Source organism: Rhinatrema bivittatum, chromosome 1 (genome assembly GCF_901001135.1).
Source record: "Rhinatrema bivittatum chromosome 1, aRhiBiv1.1, whole genome shotgun sequence".
Classification (NCBI taxonomy): Eukaryota; Metazoa; Chordata; class Amphibia; order Gymnophiona; family Rhinatrematidae; genus Rhinatrema; species Rhinatrema bivittatum.
The window spans coordinates 563633867-563654529 of NC_042615.1; the positions used below are offsets into that span (position 1 = coordinate 563633867).

Here is a 20663-nt window from a genome sequence, read left to right on the forward strand (position 1 = left end):
TTATGTATTTTCAGTTGAGACTTTAAATCGGTGAGGGGGCGGGGCGAGATTTAAAGCTGTATTATTGTTTAGAGCGGATGAAAGATTTGAGAATGCAAAGCTGAAGAGAAATCTTTAAGAAGAAGAAAAAAAAACAAACCACACCATACTAGATGAATTAACCTTACAGCGGTCCACCCTACCCTCATTTTGATTGATGTTATCATTTTTATCGCGCTCTCCTTGAATAGCCCGGCTTCGCACTTGCAGGGCTTTGATTTCCGCGGGCGCTGTTTCCTCCCGAGCGTCCGGAGGTGCGCCTGCGGTCCTCCTGATGCTAGGGGGCGCTGCCGCTGTCCTGCCCAGGTGTCCTCAGTTTTTTTTTCCCCGGGGGACGGTCGAGGCTGCGGAGCCGTGACGGCACGTGAACGTGATTCGGCGTAGAGCGGGGAGAGGGGCTTACTGGTGCCGGCGGTGGGGGGGGGGGGCTCACGTTCTCTCGTTCCCGACAGGCTCTGCGAGTGGCTCTCCCGCCCGCATCTCTTGTGTGAGGAGCAGCGCGCGGCCGGACACTCTCCCGAGTGAATTATCTTGTGGACGCGTTGGCGGTTACGCGCCAGAGGAGCGCAGGGCGGCAGCGGTAAGAGACGCCGCTTTCACTCATTCGCTCGGCGGGGTTCTGGAAGCCGCGTTGCTGGGGTGGGTGGGTGTGTTGGTATACAAAGGGCGCCTTTGCTTTGTGATGTCACGGGTGTGGATCGCCTCTTCTAGTTCAGGGGGGTGGGGGTGCGCGCCGGTCTTTAGGGCCTAAGCTCCGCTCCTCGGTGATAGGCGGTGCGTCTCTTAATCTCTCTTCTGACGGAGCATGTTAAGCTTGCTTTCGTTTTATGCGGGGGTGGGGTGTGTGTGTTAATTGTAAACCGATGTGTGTTGCCCCCGCTGTCTTTAATTTGTTTGAAATAAAAATGACGCTAGAGGCTCCTCGGCGAAGAGTAGGCTGGGTTCATCTTCTTGCCCCCACCTTTTTTTTTTTTCTTTTTGCCGGTGTTTACTACCTGCTCCGCCTGCGCAGTGGGTGTCTGTGCGTGCGTTTATTGCGTGTTCACGTGGCTTCCGTGATGCGGAAGGAGAGGGTGGTTCTGGTCGAGAAGGAAAAGTGGTTGGTGAGAAGTTGGTGCTTGCTCCTGAGCTCCCTGTGGAAGAGTCTGTAGTTTTGGACAGTTTTCTGTTTTCTCTCTCTTCCCGGGGAACCGCAGCAGCTTCTTGATCTTTAGCAGAGTAAGATGTTCTTGGTTGCGAAGAAACTCGTGTCGGCAGAAGTGGATGTATAGCCCTAGAGGGGTTTTGTTTATTAGTATGTCTTTGCTACTGATAGTTTGATTCAAAATATGATAGGAAAAGCAAGTTTTAGCCTGGGTTTCCATTGTTTTGTTTAGACAGTATTGAGCAACGTGCTTCACATCTGTGTATTAACACTGAGGCTAGAATGTGAAGACTGGGGCCCAACACGCTTAAAACAGGGGCCACTAGTCTAATGAAAACGGATGTTTAAGGCCATTGACCCTCTGGTAGCGCTGTATGACAATTTAGGAACTCCCACAAAAAGCAATCTTTACTACAATTGAGGTACCCAGTGTATCTGAGAGATGGAAGTAAACACTAGCATATCCCTCATTTACGAAAATGGTATTGTGCTGTGTCCAAAATGCAGGCATATGGGGGGACAGTGACTCCCAACAGAAATAAACAAGTGTTGATTTGTGGCATTGTACCAAACATGCCTGGTTTAAGGAAAAATAGAAACTTCAAAATTGTAAATTGTAAATGATAGGTATGTAAATTTCAGCAAGACGTACAAAGATTTATTTAAAACCACTATCCTCTTATTCTTGGCACTTAATTGGGAGTATGAACAGAAAAGCCAGAGTTTGGGTGGATGTGGAAACTGAATTATGTTTTTGATCTTTCAGGTGTACCATAGAAGAGAGTGGAGGCACACGTCCAAAAACTTGTACTGCCACTACCATTTATGAGCACAGTAAGGTATGTTGCCTTTTTGTGTTTCATAGATGTAGTTCTAAATGGCTAAGGTTCTCCCCAAAGACATTAAATTATCCTATCCTCAATAAGATAATTGTCCTTTAGTTTTAAAGGAACAGGAAATATGTATTGTTTTACTTAAATTTTAACTTGACCACAGAGCTTGCACAGAAGAAATTTAGTGGGCTGCATAAAATCTGCTGGTCAACCAAAAAAAATAAATAAATAAAAAAAACAAGCTTTAGTCTTCTGCAGTGCAGGTATTATTCACCTACATAATGCTGCATCTCAGGCAGCTCAGTCAGAGGCACAACACTATAAACACTTCTTCCTCCTCATGACCTACCACCCCATGCCCTTCTGGAGGAAGTGGTGAAGACAAAAAAAGTGAAAGATTTTAAATGGGCATGGGATAAACACTGTGGATTCCTAAAGACTAAAGGATGGAAATGAAAAAAGTGCATGGGGGCAACTTGCTGGTGTGGTGGTTATTACCCTTAACCAATAAGCCTTCATACTGTTGATACAACTCCAGTTTTGCTCTCTGCTCCAATACTGCTCTCTGCTGTAACGGTAGGGTGTAAAGAAAAAAAGGGGAATCAGATTCAGACAGCAGTCAATAAGGACACTAAATTTTAAGGTCTGGGAAAAAAATAAGAATGGGGGTAACTTGCTAATGCAGTTGTTACTACCCTTTACCAATAAGTCTGATGCTACCATAAGCTTGCTGGGCAGACTGGATGGACGGTTTTGTCCTTTCCTGCCGTCATTTCTATGTTTCTGTAGTTGAAAATAAGGTGCTAGTCAGCAGCACCTAGGTGTTCAGTGGCCTGAAGCAAAACACTTGGCCACTGTTTAAAAAAAAAATAAAAAATTAATTTTGTTTATAATTCGCCATGATGCCTTCCCATTACACTTGGCTAAGGGCCTGATTTTTAAAAAGCATTTTCGTGCTTAAAATTGGATTTTACACATGTAAATGCACTTTACTCAAGTAAGTGGGCTTTTGAAAATTGCTACAATATATGCCATTGAATTGTCCAAAGGTTATACACATAAGTACGCTTTACGTGCATAAATTGCTTTTTTAAAATTGGTATGATAGTATGTTACATTTACACATGTAACTCCTTTTAAAATTCACCTGTAACTGCTGATTTGTACATAGATCACAGCAGATGGAACTTACATTTCAATGGTAGGGTATAGATGTGGAACATGGACTTATAATAACGAGAACATGAAGAATTGCAGGTATTTGAAGTGTGCTGTTATAGAACTCTGAAAATTAGCTAGAAGGTCGATCTCAAATAGTGCGTGAGATGATGGAAGGTGGAAGATCAAAAGGAGAATTAGGCTTTCTGGTATTGTATTCAGAGGTTCTGGTGACAAATTAGATTATCTAGTATTGGAGAACACAATAGAGGACAAAAAAAAGATGAGAGCAGTTTGGGGTGATATTAAAAGTGGTCAAGATCTGGAATTGTGGGCAAAAGAGAATTGGATCATCATAGTTGTCATCCTTCATATCAATGGTAACACTCAAAGATGATTGCTAAACAGGGCTGGAAAAAAACTGTATGCCTAAAATTTGGCACCGTGTGTCTGCCACTAGATCTACGCTGGCTTTGGGCTAGGAGGAGGGACCTGGGAAGGGAGGAGCAACAGAAGTTCCAGGGCCAGAAAAAGCAGTAGTGGTCCTGGGCTGGAAAGAGCAGTGGCCACCAGGCCAGGGCTGCAGAAACAAGAAGGACATTAAGGACAAGTTGACAGGGAAAAAGAATGGGAGAGCAAAGGAAAGGGGCAAAAAAATTAGTTAGAAAAGTAAAAAGTGGGAAGAAAAAAAACCTATAAATATTTCCCCCTACACCTTATATCAATTTTATTTTTAATAAAAAAAAACATTTCCACCGCTGCTGATGAGTTTGACAAGTGAAACAGTTGTCTCTAAGGTGAAATTGATATCATTTAATACAAGCATATTGCTTAAAGGCAAGCAGAAATTCTTGATTCCTATCATGAGCATAGAATAATCTTGGAAAAGGAAGGTATTTTGTTGTTTTTTTTTTTTTAACTGTTTTATATTCTAGCTTTACAGGCTTTAATTTCTCAAGTGGTCCATTTTTTTCCAGTTGTTGCAACAATGAAACAGTCCTCTGTAAAGCTTTGTGAATCTCACCAGCATACTGGTATTTTCCATGTGGAGATTGACAGCATTACAGATACATTTACTTGATCACTTATGTCTCCATTTCTTTGCTCATTATTCTAATGACTTTTTTTTTGTCAAGTGATCAGAAAATTATCAAAATACCTGAGTCTCTTACAGTGGAAAGTAAGAGGGTTATTTTACTTTAATACTGGGTTGTTTGAATTTAAAGAGAGGATTTTACATGAAGACTGTAGTGAAACCAGAAATGAGATTGCATAGTAGTTTCTGTGACCTTATGACCAATGACTGAAAAATAGGGCTCCATATTTTTGGGGAGATCACTTAAGGGTTAAATTTTGAACACTTGCCTGGCAAAATTAAAATTTTGGGCTTAAAACTTAGCAAGATCACCTAGTTTTGTAGCATGAAGTTTATTAATAATGTTGCTAGATGCTTACCCACTGGCATCGTGAAAAACTGCCCAGTCATTTGCAATTATAAGTGGATTTCATAGAGTGAGATTAGAGGTGGTGGTTGGGGGAAGGGGTTGTAGTGGCAAACCTTTTGCTAATATAATAGTGTCAGCAGGGACTGGAAATCAGTTTAGTTGTGATAAACAAGTAACTACTGGAAGTATTTTATATTTTTTCCAAGAGCTTAAGGTTCGCATGGGGGGGGGGGGGGAATCAATAAACCTTAAAAAAATGCAATAATCCCATAATCATCAAAATTCATAGAAAATGGGAAATACAAAACATTTATTAAACTTTTTTTTAGTATTATGAGCTGTCATTTGTTCTAAGATTGCATTACAGAAAGGAACCAATGCTTCTCATCTCTTAGACTAGATTCACCAAACTATTGCATGTGATTGGAAGAGGGGCATGTTTTATGGTAATAACGCACATTGCAATAAATAGGCTTTCTCACAGGACAAGCAGGATGGTAGTCCTCGCATATGGGTGACATCAAAGGATGGAGCCCAATCACAGATCACGTTTGTCAAAGTTTCTAGAACTTTGACTGGCACCTACTGGGCAAGCCAGCATGGAACTAAACCCGCAGCCAGCAGGGGTCCCACTTCAGTCTTCTTTTTTCCACGCAGCAGTAGCCATGCGTGTTAAGGAGCTCCACAGAGATTCCTGACAGGAATTTTCCTCATGGAATTACTAAAAACTTTCATACCCCACAGGCGTCCCTCTTTTGAATTTTTGACTCCGCGGTACTCTGGTAAGTCTTTTTTTTTTTTTTTTTTTACACCCATTTTCGGTCTATTCCCGTCAAGTTTGGCCCTCGCGGCCTACTGGCCGTCGATCGCACCGCGGCTCAATTTTTCAAAGGCCATGGCGTCTGGGTTCCATCAGTGCCCGGACTGTACTCTCACCATGTCCATAACAGACCCTCATAAAGTCTGTGTAATGTGTCTTGGGTGCGAGCATGATGTCCTGACTTGCACCAAATGTGCCTTAATGACACCAAAAGGTCGCAAGGCCAGAATGGAGAAAATTGAACTTTTTCTTCCGTTCTCAAACTCGACGACTTCTATTGCATCAATGTCATCTGAACTGGCACTGACCACTTTGTGCCGGTATCGGCCACTGGCTGGTGACTGTCCGGCGTTGACAACTTCTCAGCCTTCGACTACCTCTACTCCCCCTCAGGACCGAGGGGATCGTAGAGAGAAACATCGGCATCGACACCGGAAGTCTCGGACCATCGATGAAGGAAAATCATTGACCTCGCCATTGTCCGAGCCGCCATCAAAGAACCCCGTCCAGAAAAGGCATAGACTCTTTCTGCGACCGGGTCACCGAGGCAACCCTCACCCGGACGGGTATCGGGAGCCGCGACTCCGCCTTTAACGGTGGTCCCTCTGGCTATGCCTCTGCCTCCTTCTTCCCTTCCGGAGCTGGGGCTGCTTGCTCCAGGTCTCTGTGAAGAACTGGACCGGATGGTTCAGGAGGCCATCGATAAGGCAATGCACAGACTCCAAGTTCCCCCGGTGCCGAAATCAGTGCCGGTTGCCGAACCATCCATCGATCCCATTCCGGCAGCATTCGCACCACTGCTCTCGAAGATGGAAGCCCTTGTAGCCGCTTTTCCACCGATGGATCCTGGGTCACCGATGGCTCTGGTGCCTTCCCCGCTTACCCTGTCATCGGGAGGAGAAACACCGTTCCGCATTCCTCCATCAGGAGTCCTGCCGATGTGGCCATCGGCGCCACCAATCCATCCATCGATGCCCTCTATGCCTTCATCGGTGCCTCCAGTACTTCCCTCGATGCCTTCAGATCCTAGACCAGGACCTTCAGGAATGCCATTGTTCCGTTCTTCTCAGGTTCCTAGAGGGGCAAGTGCTGATCCCTATGACACCTGGACTGACGATTCATCTCAAGACACCGATGATTTACTATCGCCACAGTCTCCTACTGAAAGTAGGAAGCGTTCTCCTCCAGAGGACTTGTTCTTCATAAATTTTGTGAAGGAAATGTCTGACTTTGTTCCCTTCCAATTGCAGAATGAGAAAGAAGATAGGCACCAAATGATGGAGCTGTTACAATTCATGGATGCTCCCAAGGAAATAACCTTCATCCCTATTCACTTTTGGATCTTCTCAAAAAGAATTGAACACTCTGGTTCCGTAGCCCCAGTCAACTGAAAGGCAGATACCACTTATTTGGTACAGTCAGCCCTAGGGTTCCAGAATCCTCAGCTGGATCACCAATCTGTGGTTGTAGAATCTGCCCAAAAGAGGGCATGATGCTCAAAACCCCACTCCTCCCCCCCCCCCCCCCCCCCCCCGTAAGGAGCAGAAATTCCTGGATGCCATTGGCCAGCGTGTTTTCCAGGGTTCAGTGCTCATCTCTCGGATCGCCTCTTACCAGCTCTTTATGACCCAATATAATAGGGTCTTATTCAAGCAGATACAGGACTTTGCAGAGTCCCTGCCTCAGCAATTCCAGGAACAGCTTCAAACCCTGGTATACAAGGGTTTTGAGGCAGAGAAGCATGAAATAAGATCTTCTTATGATATCTTAGACACCGCTTCTAGGGTATCTGCAGCTGCTATTTCTGCAAGAAGATGGGCCTGGCTTAAGTCTTTGGACTTGTGCCCTGAAGTACAAGACAGATTGTCTGATCTGCCCTGCATAGGAGACAACCTGTTTGGGAAACAGATTTAACGGACGGTGGTGGAACTCAAGGAGCATCATGAGACCCTTCACCAACTCACTCTGATGCCTTCTGAGTAATTCTCTAAACAGCCATTCAGGAAGGAAACTAAAAAGTCATTCTTCCGTCCAAAGAAGTCCTATCCACCACAGTCTAGAACTCGTTCCACGAGACCTTTCCAAAAGGCCCAGTCTTGTCAACCTCGGAAACAAAAGCCGCAAGCAGCTCCTCAGCCGGGCCCTGCTTCTAGTTTTTGACTCCTGCATAGAGAGCAGAGCCAGCCCCCACTGCCTCAGATACCAGTGGGAGGTCGATTGTGCCATTTCCACAACAGGTGGCACACAATCACCTCAGACCAGTGAGTCCTTGCCATAATCTCTCAGGGCTATCACCTGAACTTTCTCTCCTTCTCACTGGACTCCCCACCTCTGCTGACTTGGAACATCTGACCACTCAGCACTCCTGGAACAGGAGGTCTCCCTCCTCCTCCAGTCCAGAGCAATAGAACCAGTGCCCTACTCCCAACAAGGCCTAGTATTCTATTCCCAGTACTTTCTAATCTCCAAAAAATCAGGCGGCGTTCTTCCAGTTCTGGACCTACGTGCCCTCAAGTACCTCCACCGAGAAAAGTTCAAGATGGTAACCTTGGGTTTCCTCCTTCCTCTTCTGCAAAGAGGAGACTGGCTGTGCTCTCTCGATCTCCAGGATGCGTACACACACATTGCGATAACTCCATCTCATCGCAAATTTCTGAGATTTCTGGTAGGCCCCAAGTACTATCAGTACAGAGTGCTACCATTCGGCCTGGCATCTGCACCACGAGTCTTTACCAATTGCCTCTTAGTAGTAGCAGCCTTTCTCAGGACTCAGGGTGTTCACGTATAGCCCTATCTAGACAATTGGTTGATCAGGGCTTCCATTCAGCAAACTGCTCTGTCGTCCCTACATCTTATCTTACACGCTCTGATTTCGCTAGGATTTTTCGTCAACTACGAGAAATCCTGCTTAGTTCGGTCTCAAACTTTGTCCTTTATAGGGGCAGACTTGGACACCCTTCAGGCAAAGGCATTCCTGCCTTGACAGCGAGCTCTCACTCCCATTTCTCTTGCACACCAGCTACGGTCTCAGCACCGCTCGACTGCATGCCACTTCCTCATCCTGCTGGGACACATGGCGTCCTCAGTGCAGGTTACCCCAATGGCCCGCTTGCCATGAGAGTCATGCAGTGGACGCTAAGGGCACAATGGACTCAGTCCATCCAACCTCTATCGACCATTGTCCACATCACCGACCCACTTCGTCAGTCTCTAGCCTGGTGAAAAAATCAGATCAATCTCCTCCAAGGCCTACCCTTCCAGGCTCCAGTCCCTCAAATAATTCTCACAACCGAAGCTTCCATCCTCGGCTGGGGAGCTCATATTGCCAATTTGCAGACACAAGGAGCTTGGTCTCCAGAGGAAGCCAAACACCAAATCAATTTCCTGGAGCTGTGAGCAATCAGATATGCTCTCAGGGTATTTCAGGATCACCTTTCCAACCAGGTCATCCTGGTTCAGACGGACAACCAGGTGGCCATGTGGTACATCAACAAACAGGGAGGGATGGGCTCCTACCTATTGTGTCAGAAAGCTGCGCAGATATGGGTGGAGGCCCTCTCCCATTCGATGTACCTCAGGGCCATCTTCCTGCCGGGAGTGGACAATGTGTTGGCAGACAAGCTGAGTTGCGCCTTTCAACCGCACGAGTGGTCCCTTGATCCCCACAGTGGTGGACTCAATATTCCAACGTTGGGGTTATCTTCACATAGACCTCTTTGCATCACCTCAAAACCGCAAAGTAGAGAACTTTTGCTCTTTCGCTCACAGCCAACATCTCAGCCAAGAGATGCGTTCTCCCTCTCATGGGCAACAGGTCTCTTATATGCATTCCCTCCACTTCCACTTGTCTCGAAGACTCTCGTGAAGTTACGTCAGGACAAGGGAAGCATGATCCTGATAGCACCTCACTGGCCTCGCTAAGTGTGGTTTCGAATACTTCAGGACCTCTCCATTCGCAGGCACATTTCCTTGGGAAAGGACCCACTTCTGATCACTCAGAACAACGGGTGCCTATGCCACCCAATCTTCAATCAGAACTAGAAGAGCAATAAATGCATTTGGTTACCCTTTATACTAACATTACCACATGACTCAAAAAGTCTTTTTCTTAATCGCATAGACATTTAACAGATGATCTTTAATGTACTTGAATAAGGACTTGATAAGATCTTTAATGTATTTTTATTTAAGAACTCCATTGGTGCAGGGAGGGAGGGAGGAATGGAATGGAGGGATGGTTTTGGGAGGAGGGATGGGAGTTAAATGGACTAGGAAGAGAAAAATGAACATAAGAGTTTTACAAAAAATATGCTGTATGTATTCATATATATACTTTATAATGTTCATTATTTTATGCTTTTTAAAAAATAAAAACAGATTTACCATAAAATAGGATAATTTACTTATTTTGTTTGTCTTGAAAACCAGACTATTGGCAGTCACTTGAAATTCAGGGCCTACCACCAAGGCACACTCAAGAAACTGCTGATATTGGCGTCCCAACCTGGCCCAAAAAGCCACTATCACTCGGGGAGCTCCAGGCTAAGATGATGTGGCCTGAAGCTGTCCCCTTTTGCTAGGTCTTGTGCTAGAAGAGGAGTGTGGCACTCTGTGTGGTCATAATGGCCAGAGAATAGATGCAGGCTACGCTCTGACTGGTTTTCCATGCATGTTTAATATACAATAGAAAAGAAACCACTCTGCACACCTTGCACCTTATGAACACTTACAGTTTCTCGGTCTGGGTCTTCCGTAGGTTCCTTCATACGTCAGCACCTCCTATTCCTTCCTGGGTCCAGCTAGATATATATCTTCTCAGCAGGCTCCGCCCAGACCATGATTCCCTGTTGTATTGAGACTTAAGGTGGACCAGACTAGATCTCTGGTTCTGGTCTTTTAAGGTATTTTGGGGTTGTCTTATGTATACTCCACAGGGAGAGAGTGCCTGAAAGAAGCAGGGAGAGTTGGGGGTAAAGCCTAATGGGGCAGGAGATAGATAAAGTAAAAAAAAAAACCAAAACAAAACTCCACACTCAAAAGCAAAAAAAAAAAAAAAAAATAAACAAAATAAGGAAAATAATTCCTTTTAGGCTCTAAAAGGTTTTGACTGGTTTCTAAGTTAGTCATCTCTAGGACTGAGAACTACTGATCTAGTAGACTATATCAGAAATTCATTTATTAAGCTGCATTTCTGAAAAATAAATTATATTTTTAAGCACTGTTGTCACATGATCTAATTTATTTGAGACTAGGTCACAGTAACTCTCCCTAATCATGTAAATGCCACAGGCAGATCAGTGTTTCCCAAGAGGTCAGAACCATGACAATTCATATTGCATTCCTTTCTCCAAGCAAAAAGGGTGAAAATATTTTTCAGGCAGGCTCTTGGTATAGAGCATTAAGATATGCTTTTGTAACTGAGTTCTGTAGCTGTGGTGTCAGCATTTAGATGTTGTCATGGGGTGAATATATAGGAAACCAATATTTTTGATATTTAATTTGTCAGTTTGTGATTTGTAGTTTTCTATATATGCTTTGGTTTTTTAATGCATGTTCTTTGGTTCCCTGCAGAGAACAATTTGAGTGGGTTAGAAAGTAAAAAAAAAAAATAAATTCATACCTCACAATTTTGTCTCCAGCTTTAGAATTGAACATGCAAACATCTACTATTACTATTAGTATTTATCATTTCTCTAGATCTACCAGATAGTGCATTATTTTGGGGAAAATAATTCCAGCTGCAAGTACACGATGCTGGGTTGTGTGTTAGGAGTCACCACCCAGGAGAAGGAACTCCGCGTCCTTGTGGATAATACTTTGAAATCTTTGGGTCAGTATGTAGCGGTGGTCAAAAAGGCAGATATAATGTTAGGAATTATTTGGAAAGGAATAGAGAACAAAACTGAGAATATGATAATGTCTTTGTATAGATCCATTGTGCAACTATGCCTCAAGTATTGTGTGTAGTTTTGGTTGCTCCCATCTCAAGAAAGGCATAATAGACATCAAAAAAGGTACAGAGAAGGGTGACAAACATGATAAAAGGGGATGGATAAGCTCCCTTGGGAGACAGGCTAAACTGATTAGGGTTCTCTAGCTTGGGAAAGAGAGGACTGTGAGGAGGTATGACTAAAATTTATAAAATCATGAGTGAGGTGGAACCAGTAAATAGGGAACTGTTATTTATCTCTTCAAAATCACTAGCACAAGGGAACACTTCATGAAACTAGAAACTGGCAAATTTAAAAACATTTTTCACTCTGCACACAATCAAGGAATCTGTGCCGGAGGACGTGGTCAAGACCTGGATTCATCATTTTGCTATAAATTTTGCAGGTCTAACGTCCACGATAAGGGAAAGGGGTGTGTTCAGGGACATTTTTGTATTACCGCCTCACACAGCTATTTTATCGCAACACAGGTTAAATTTATCGCACACCGCGTTTTCTCATCTCACTCTGCATTACTGCCCAGACAGGTTTTTTATCGCATTAGGGGGTGGTGGGGGAGAGAGAGACTCTTTTTATAAGGCTCTCATAATAGTTAACTATTTATCACTATACGAGGGTCAACTAGTAACTCGAGATGAGGTTTTGGTGGTGGTCTAAGGTTTGGGGGGCAGTATTATATGCACAATCAGAGGTACGAACAGCACAGTACACTCGGTGAAGATTTGATGTGATTTGGAGTGAGGAAAGATACACAAGGATGAGATTTGTACATTGTAGCATCTAGGTAGAGAGTGCATCAAACTAGGTTGAGAGTACCTCAGTTCAAGCCCCCATCAGGGTCTTGCCCTGATAGTCTTCAATAATGTTATAGAAAAAAATTAAAACCAATAAGTTTCAAAGAGGCCTCAAAAGGTAGGTATTTAGGATGAATTTGAATACGGCAAAAATGGAGCATTGTGCACCAACTCCACAAGCTGTTCTAGTTGTATGGTGCAGCACGGTGGGAAGCAAAGATTTAGGCATTAGCAGTGTAGGAGAAAGGCACAGATAAGAGCCACTTGCCTGATGAGCAGAGTTTTTGAAAGAAGGTGTAAAGCGAGAGAGGAGAGATGAAGAACTGCAGAGTGAACATACTTTTAGGTTAGGGCAGCTTGAATTGTATGCAGAAATGGATAAGGAGTTTTCCGCTGCATCATTAACCCCAGGTGATACAATTTGGCTGACTAGAACAGGAGATAATGGTATCATAAGAAACATGTGTTATTTCAAAACATTTCTAACCCATATAATCCAGTGTTCTAAGCAGGATAAAATAAAAACATACAAATTCAATACAAAGGCATAAAACAATATAAAGCCATGCCTGCTAAACAATGATTAAGCAAAAACTGCAATGAATTTTGCTTAGACTATCTGTAACAAATCAAAATAGCTACTAGCATGGGTAATAAAACTAGGAGAAATCACCAACATCAAATGAATATTGAAAGAACAATGTTTCAGACTTCTTTGTGAATGTTTGAACACATCCAATTGTTTGTAGCTCGCTTGAGAGTGCACCCCATAAAAAGGGGCCCTGCTACCGATAATGTTCTTGGTGTCATCATTGATAACCAACTCTCTTTCAAGCCCTTCATCAACGCTATCATCCGTGACTGCTATTTCAAACTACAAACTATTAAAAAACTCAGACCACTACTACACTTCTCTGATTTTCGCACAGTTCTCCAGTCTATTATCTTTTCTAAAATAGACTACTGTAACGCCCTCCTCCTTGGCCTCCCCTCTACACATACCAAACCCTTACAACTCTTACAAAACGCCGCTGCACGTATCCTCACCAACTCCAAAAAAAAGGGACCACATCACACCAACACTTATTGAACTTCACTGGCTCCCCATACAGTCACGCATATTGTACAAAGCCCTCTCACTCATACATAAAAGCCTGACTAATGAAAACCTCAACTGGATCACCCCTCCCCTACATCCGTGCCCCGCCCTCCAAGGAACCCTCCGCACCCCGACAATCAAAACCTTCAAACTTACCTTTACCAAGAATAGAGCATTCTCCCTTGCTGGCCCTACTCTATGGAACTCCCTACCCCCTGATATACGCACTGAGACCTCAACTCCTAAATTAAAAAAAAACCTAAAAACCTGGTTGTTCATACAGGCCTACCCACATTTTCCCCCTCCCAATGAAGAAGACCCTACAACAGGATATCGATAGGATAACCCCTTGCATCTGACTCTCACCCCCCTTAGCGTTTCCTGCTACTCCTTTAACCCCTTTTGGCCACCTCCTTGTAGTTCATGACCCACCCCTCTCTCCAATCCCCTGTATGCCCTCCTTTGTTTTTCTCTCACACACCCCTTATATCTCCCCGACCCAATCTTTTAGGATCTTTGACTTACTTAGCTCCACACGGCTGTTTACTATCTCTCATGACAACGTTGTATAGTTTAAGGTTATTGTTTTGCTAGTATCTTGACTCCTCCATCATAATTGTCCTCTTTAAGATATCTTTATTAATTTAGTTGTATAAGAAACCCTGTTTATACTCCCTGTTATTATATACATATATATCCCTTGTTTTTTTGGTGCATAGATCTATTAATTATACGTATATCTCTTGTATATTTGTTTTCACATCTTTCTACTGTTCTCTGTAAGGGCTATGCCCACAAGTTATTAGTTGTATGTAAACCGATACGATGTGCAAACGGCTATCTGTATATAAGAAAATCCAAATAAATAAAAAAATAAATTTTCTTATTTTTCAGCCGAGCACACATGCTGAACAGAATGTATATCTGAAAGATTCTGTCTGGCAGATCATAAAGCCCTTATTGGCTTGTGAATATGGCATTAATTCAAACTGGAGTCTCACAACCCAAGGAAGGATCTGTGGACCATTGTACAGATCTTAAACTTTGATGTGGCAGGCTAAAGCCAACCAGTGATAGGATAATATGCTCTCTGAGCCAAAACCTGTCAGCACTGATGTGACTGTATTCTGAACTACTTACAAACGTCGTTATTGCTAAGTTAGGAAGCCCAATCTACAATGAATTATAATACTCAAGGCCCTGCAGTACTAATGCTTGTAATACCTTATGAAAATTGGGTGGAGATAAATAAGGCTTCAATTTTTGCAGCATATGAAGCTTAAAAAAAGCACTTTTTATCATGAACTTGACCTGCATATGTAATGAGATCAGGCTGTGATAGGCTCCCTAAATTCCTGACACATTTAGCAACAGGAATGGACCATTCAAACTGAAATGAAGCTGGGATATTCTCTCGAGACAATCTGCTTGGTACTATCAACTTAATTTTACCAAGATTTAGTGCAAATCTGTTACTAAACATCCAGCTCTTAATACATCTTAAAACAGTTAGTCCTGACCCAAGCAGTAGCATAAATGGTGGTTACAGGGACAAAGAATTGAATATGTAAAAAAATATTAACCAGTATCAAATCCACAGATGTCTTTAAATTAAAAAAAAAAAAGTTCTCACAGCTTCTTGTCATTTTGATTTAGTTCTTTTTTTTTTTTTAATTCTTTATGGGTTTTCAAAATAATTACAAGAATATATCTTGACTGAAATTACAGAAAATGTCAACAAAGAAAAATATTTTTCCATAATACATATATCATATATAATGGATAACCTAACATTCATTAGTTCTTTCATAGGAAATTAAAGGGGGGGGGGGGAGATACCCAAAGGAAAATAAGAGAAGACATTATTGAAATACACGTTATATATTTAAACCGGCATTAGGTGTTCTCACATATCTTTACCTCCTAATACTCATGTTATGGCCCTTCCATCTAAAAACTTTCTCAGTTGGTCTGGCATAAAGAAAACATATAGATTTCCAGAATATTTTACAATACATCTACATGGAAAACGAAGGGCAAAGCTAGCCCCTTTGGCCAAAACCTCCGGGCGCATAGCTAAAAAAGACCTCCGACGTTGTTGGGTGGGACGTGAGAGATCAGGATAAACCCTCACTGCCCCCCCATGAAATCATTATTCATATTCTGGAAAAAAGCTTTCATTAGGAAATTTTTTTCTTCCTCTGTATAGAATTGAACAAAAAGGGTAGCCCTTTCAATGATTTCCATTTCAGAATTCTCCAAAAATTGTGTCAAGTTATTGGAAACTTCTCCTCTCTCTCCTATGGCAATCTGAGAACTACTTCTAAAAAAGAAGAGTTTTTTCACTGTAGGAATCTTAGTTGATTCAATCTTGAGGGTCTCCGTTGCAAAACGCTTGAAAGTCACCAAACTTGGCTCCCCCATAACTCTTGGGAAATTGACCAATCTTACATTTGCACAACGCAAATAATTTTCAACAGACTCCAGCCTCCTTTGAGAAGTTATACAATCCTTCATTGTTGAGGAATTAAGGGACTGAGTTTGATTGATTTTAGTAGTTAAATCTTGAGTGCATGTTAAGTGGTCTTGTTTCAATTGCAAGTGTTCTTTTTCCACAGTTCCCATTTTATTTTCAAATTTGCTGATCAACTGGGACTGAGTATTCAGAGTCCGGGCCATAGTAGCCATAAGTTCCCAAATGGCTTCAAGAGTAATGACTTCTGGCTTTTTAAACTCCAGGGGTTGCAGGATATTTCCCCCCAATTGCTCCTGTTGGTTTTCTCTAGCTGTTCCCAGAGAATCTCCATTCTTATCCTCGTCCCCCAATATCCTCGAGAAGCCTTCACATACCTCCAACAGGTGGGGGGAGGGGAACCCTGTTCCAATCCGGTCAGAAAATCCCTCACGTTGATCTCCCGCGGCACCCTCAGCGTCCGGGTTTTCAACTCCTCTGTCCGGTTGGAAGGGAGAGCTGCTCAGAAGTCCCCGGGGTTCTGGTGGGCTCAGAGATATCTCGCCAGGCGATATCGCCGCTTCTCTCGGCTTCACCGCAGCGGCGTTACGAGCTTCCACATTCGGGGACACCGACGCGAACTCGGCGATATATCGTTGCCCCGCCGGGCTGGGAAGGCTTGGAGGGTATACCCTTACCCTGCCTTTACGCTTGTGTGGCATTTTCAAAGTTTTAATAGAATTCAGAAACAGTTTAATAGGGAAAAAAACAAGCGATCTGCGGAGCAACTCTGTTCAGCGTCTCATGCCGGCGGCCATCTTGGCTCCTCCCCCTGATTTAGTTCTTGTGTCTATATACAGTCGAGATATAGGCTCATATGTGGCCAGATCAGTTTCAAATAGTAAACTCATTACTATAATGAGTTGAACATTGAGTCATGATTAGCTGCACATCAAACTGAACGTTTGTTGCGTGAGAAGTGTACAATTAACTTCCTGATTTAGTCGCTCTGTCGACAGTGGCTCAAGTAGAGAAATCCAAGTTGGCCTCTTTTTGTGAAAATACTCATGGTTTCATTCTGCTCCTTGGACTGTCTTCAACCAAATTGTTCCCAGAATGTCACTGTTGCAAATGATCATTTCTTTAAGGTGTTGAACAGTATTTGCAGCTGCATGGTAAGCAGAGCAGTTTTGAATGGTATGCTTTGAGTGTATAATGTGTTAAAATTTATAGTAAAGTGTAATGACATTGTGGTTATTAATTTTGTATTGGATATCATTGCACGATCTAGCTGACAAGGAGGGATCTGTTTTAATACTGAGGTAACTGATAAGGTTATCACTCTATGCCCACTAAAAGAGCACTGTTTTACCTCCTTTTTTTTATTTTTTGTTTTTAAATTCTGTGGCCCCCAGTGAACTGTAAACATGTAATTGGGTGGATGGTGTAGTAATATTACATAAAATGCTGTGCCACAGCAATATTGCTATTGTTTTCTACAGCTAATATGAATACAGAACAAATAAAACATTTTTTTTCCTTTAAATTCAAGTTTTAGCATCATTCAAGGTCAGCAATGAAAATGAGTATCTAGTGGGCAGTGGGGGTGGGGAGTCATCTTTTCCTTGATTGGCCAGAAAGGGTAGTGTTGTTCTTGGGGGAATTCTGCACATAAAAAATATAAATTTCCTAGTGTGTAGCAGATGGACTCAGGACCTATGGTATAGTATGCTCCTGATAGCAGTTGGAGATGGAGTCAGATTTCAATCTGATGTCAGCACTATATATACCCGTGCAGGAAGCTCTACTCTTCAGTATTTCTCCGTCTCCATAGCAGTTCGGGACTCTACACACGCTCGCACCGCGTTAGAGAATCCAAATCAAAAGAAGAGAAAAAATTCCAAAAGAAAGAAGAAATAATCTTACCTCTACAGACTAGCCCCGCTCTCCTGCGGTGATACCTAAGGGTCCCTCCCCCAGTTGAAAATTCCTGAGGTGATTTCCGAGATCCCTCAGAGGTAGGCCTCAGTCCAGTAGCTGGTTCCCGGCGTGGACTTAGCCCCCAGGAACGGGAGTGGCTGAGAGGCAGCGGGTGCACTACAGAGCGTGGCGGTGAAGGTACTTTTCCCTCTCCCCCCGCAGCCGGAGACCGCCCGGCACGAGACCGGGAAGCGCTGAGACAAGGTAAGGGAGAAATCTTCTCCTAAAATCTCTGGTCTCCAAGGCTCGGATAGCCGCTCAGATCTCCGGCCAGCATCTGTCGTATCTGGTTGATCAGCCCCGTCCGGGCTAGACCCCGATCCGGTTCGAGGGTCCTCCCACATGGAGACCCTCCGGGGGTGGGGGGCGCCATCTTGCCCGCATGGTTGTCTGCCCCATCTTCCCCCCCCCCCCCTTGATCGCCGTATTGTCCACATAACTGAGCCAAGCGCACAGCGGTGAGCCAGGCGCATAACCTACTTGTGCACACAGTGGCGTGCGCATCTATGCCGGGCGCACAAATTGAGCCTGTGCGCACCTCCTTAAGTGCACATAGCGACCTGCACGCATATCGTCGCAGCTTGCACGCACATCTTAGACGCACCTGGAGTGCATATAAACGCACAGACCAGTTTTGAATGACTCTACGCTCACAAAACATGGCACCACCGGTCAAGAAAGTCAAGGGACAAGCCCTCTGCCCAGCCTGCCACCTAAGAGCTGCGCAACACGAAGAGGCTACTGCCCTGTGTCTACAGTGCGAGGCGGCTCTCGGGGTACCAGGACAAGGCCATCCTCTGCCAGTAGAGGAATCCGGCTTCACCAGCGATAGTACCCTGGACCTCTCTATCCCTGGCTCGGACCCTCCTCAGACGGGTCCATCGAGGAATGACACTGGGTTCAACATAGACCCAGGAACCTTTTCCTGGGTGGAATTTTTTAAAGGACTTCAAACCTTCATCCAGGCGCAATCGGCACCACCAGTGACACAGCCTCCCTGGAGGAAGGGGAAATCCCTCCAGGAACGGAACCATACTGAACCATGATGCATTTCTTCTCCCAAGACAAGTTATCAGATCTCGTGTCTCTGACCCTGAAGGTGCTGGCCATCCCAGGCACAAGTGCCACAGCGGAACCAAAGACGAACCTACCCTCTGGTCTGGCTCCGTCGGGCCTCCCGCCATTTCCTATTGCTACAGGCTGTACAACAACTGATCGACCTGGAATGGAACGCTCCAGAAGCCAGTTTCAAAGGAGGATGGGCCCTAGAAGCCCTATACCCTCTGGAACCCTCAGCCAAAGAACTCCTGATGTTCCCCCAAAGTGGATGCCATGGTCTGCGCTGTTGCAAAGCGCACTACCATTCCAGTTGAAGGAGGAGCTGCACTCAAGGATGCCCAGGACAGATGTCAGGAATCCATCCTTAGCTGCTACATCAAATGACTGTTTATGTCCCTGCAGATCGCTGCCTGCTGTGCCGTGGTGACGTGTACCTGAACGAATGGCTGATCAGAGGAAAATCATCAGGTGACCACCAGAGTCAAGAATCTACTGCGGAATCATGGGTGGGTCGTCAACACAACCAAGAGCTGCCTGCAGTCCTCCCATTCTCTAGAATACCTGGGAGTCCGATTTGACACCCAACAAGACAAGGTCATCCTTCCCCTTACAAGGAGAAGGAAATTGATGGACCAGTTGAGAAAACTGTTGAACGGTGCTCACCTCCAAGTCCTCAGTCTCATGACATCGACCCTAGAAGTCACCCATTGGACAAGGGCCTGCATGCAACCACTACAATGATCCCTACTGTCATGATGGAACCAGATGTCCCAGGACTACACTGTATGCCTCCAGTTACCGGCGGATGTACGGATCCAGCTCCTATGGCTACAAGAAGACCATCTGAGCAAGGGAGTAAGGCTATCCCCACCGACCTGGGTCTTTCTCACCACAGATGTGAGCCCACTGCCAGGAACTGACGGCCCAGGGGCAATGGAACAAAGAGTCGGGATGGAACATCAACAGACTGTAAGCCCTAGTAGTCAGACTAGCCTGTCTATGATTCAGTCAAAGACTCCGTGGAGAATCGATCAGTCATGTCAGACAATGCCACAACAGTGGCCTACATCAACCGCCAGGGAGGAACCAGAAGCCAAGCACCCCCCCCCCCCTCCCCAATGGTGTGGGCGGAATCAAACCTGCAAGGGATCTCGGCTGCTCACATCGTGGGAAAAGACCGTCACTGCGGATTACCTCAGCAGAGAAAGTCTAGACCCATGGGAATGGATGCTGTCGACCAAGCCTTCCAGTTGATAATAAACCGCTGGGGAACTCCAGCCATGGATCTTCTGCCAGCCCAGTCCAACGCCCAAGTTCTCAACTTCTTCAGCCGCAGACGAGACCCACAAACCCAGGGGATCGACGCCCTTGTCCAGTCCTGGCCACAGGAAGACCTGCTGTACACCTTTCCTCCATGGCCACTGCTGGGCGGGATCATCCGCAAGATAGAACACCACAGGAGGCTAGTGATTCTAGTGGCCCCGGACTGGCCAAGAAGGCCGTGGTAGCAGACATGCGAAGACTTCTGGAGGGGAGCCCCTTGTCTCTACCTCCATACAGGGATCTGCTCCAGTAAGGATCGATCCTCCACGAAACCCCACTCGATTCTCTTACGCTCTGGCCATTGAGAGGACGTGCCTGAAGAAGAGCGGATACTTGGGGGCAGTGATTGACACTTGCTGTGAGCACGCAAGTTCTCCAAATCTCTAACCTACATACGAATATGGAGAATATTTGAAGCCTGGTGTGAAGACCGTGACATACTTCCGCGGACAGTCAAGATCACCGCGATCCTGGAATTCCTTCAGGACAGCTTACAGAAGGGGTTGTCTCTCAACTCCATCAAGGTTCAGGTTGCCGCGATGGCTTGCTTCAGAGCCAAAGGGGAT

At 44.6% G+C, this 20663-nt stretch overlaps 1 protein-coding gene across 8 annotated transcripts in view; it reads left to right on the top strand.

Annotated features, from left to right (window-relative positions):
- Positions 1 to 433: 433 nt before the first annotated feature.
- The window catches only part of TUT7 (terminal uridylyl transferase 7), a 575072-nt gene continuing 554842 nt past the window's right edge, over positions 434 to 20663 (top strand). For 2 of the 8 annotated variants that reach the window (XM_029617152.1, XM_029617123.1), the window contains exons 1-2: positions 1037 to 1142; positions 1950 to 2022. The gene's annotated coding sequence lies outside the window, so the exon portion shown is untranslated. Of the gene's footprint in view, positions 620 to 785; positions 814 to 1036; positions 1334 to 1949; positions 2023 to 20663 lie in introns of those variants that run through there. The other 6 variants (XM_029617143.1, XM_029617104.1, XM_029617137.1 and 3 more) reach the window with 5 other exon arrangements.